Raw genomic sequence first — 1,555 nt, 5'->3', positions numbered from 1 at the left:
TTTTTCTTGATCTCTAAAGATTCAAATAAAAATACCAGTATCAGACAGCTTTCATGTTAAAAATAAGAATTTATGTGAAAGTGCTCTCCAACGGAACTGTTACTAAGTGGAATAAACAATACTGTAGCCTAGAACAACAACTTTGTTAAGCTGAAAAGCAGTACTCACAGCAGGAACAATCTGAACTCAGGCCATGTATATACACCCTCTAGTGGACTCATGCCAGTGTCACTCATTCAATGTTATGCTTTCCTAAGAAGGTAATCTAGCCACTGAATTCAGGTGCAGGGCATTTGGACTTTGAGCATTTGTGTAGTTTAAATAGCAAATCATTACACCTGCATATTAATAGCTAACTACTATACAAATAACTCAAAACCAGTAATGTCATTACCATGGCTTCTTTTATGTAACATCTGCTATGTTTTACAACTCAAAATATATTTTAAAACATATTAATGCATATGGCTCAAGCAATCCTCCCACCTCAGCCTTCTGAGTAGCCGGGACCACAGGCACGTACCACGCTTGGCTAACGTTTGACAATTTTTGTATAGACAGCATCTCATTATGTTGCCCAGGGTGGTCTTGAACTCCTGGAGTTAAGCAATCTACCCACTTCAGCCTCCCAAAATGCTGACATTACAGGCATGAGCCACCATACCTGGCCACAACTCATATATTTAATTGTTAATGATACAAGTGTTGGTCTTGGAAAAATACAGGAACAATACTAAATTGAATCCATTTACAGAAAGATAAACTGACTATCCCTAAGCCAATCATTGGTCATTCCTATACTTTTCCCAAAGTTCCAAAGTATGAATGGCACATAAATCTTCAATAATTCTTTGAATGTATCTATTCTTACATTCGTATCAGCATAGTTAAAACCCTCTTCAGAAAACACTGGTTTGGCCGGGCGCAGTGGCTCACGCCTGTAATCCTAGCACTTTGGGAGGCTGAGGTGGGTGGATCACCTGAGGTCAGTAGTTCAAAACCAGCCTGGCCATCATGGTGAAACCTCATATTTAAAAAAAACAAAAAAAACAAAACAAAACTGTTGGGGGAAAAAAAAAAAAAGACTGGTTCATTTTTTTTTTTGAGACAGAGTCTCGCCAGGCTGGAGTGGAGTGGTACACAATCTTGGCTTGCTGCAACCTCCACCTCCTTCCTGGGTTCAAGCAATTCTCCTGTGTCAACCTCCCAAGTAGCTGAGACTACACGCATGTGCCACCACACCCCAGCTAATTTTTTTTATTTTTAGTAGAGACGGGTTGCACCATGTTGGCCAGGATGGTTTTCCATCTGTTGCCCTTGTGATCCGCCTGCCTCGGCATCCCAGAGTGCTGTGATTACAGGTGTGAGCCACTGTGGTCGTAAAAGATACTGGTTCTAAAGAAACCTAAATAGGAGCAGCTAAGCTACTACAGAGGCCATAATATCAGTAGATATACCTAGCTCTACAGCTCTTACGAAAGAAAGCTAAGTGATTTTCTTGTTTTTTTTTTTTTTTTTTTTCTTGAGATGGAGTCTTGCTTTGTTGCCCAGGCTG

Source organism: Saimiri boliviensis, chromosome 2, assembly GCF_048565385.1.
Source record: "Saimiri boliviensis isolate mSaiBol1 chromosome 2, mSaiBol1.pri, whole genome shotgun sequence".
Classification (NCBI taxonomy): Eukaryota; Metazoa; Chordata; class Mammalia; order Primates; family Cebidae; genus Saimiri; species Saimiri boliviensis.
The sequence above is the reverse complement of the archived record's forward strand: the minus strand, read 5'-3'. Positions refer to the sequence as shown.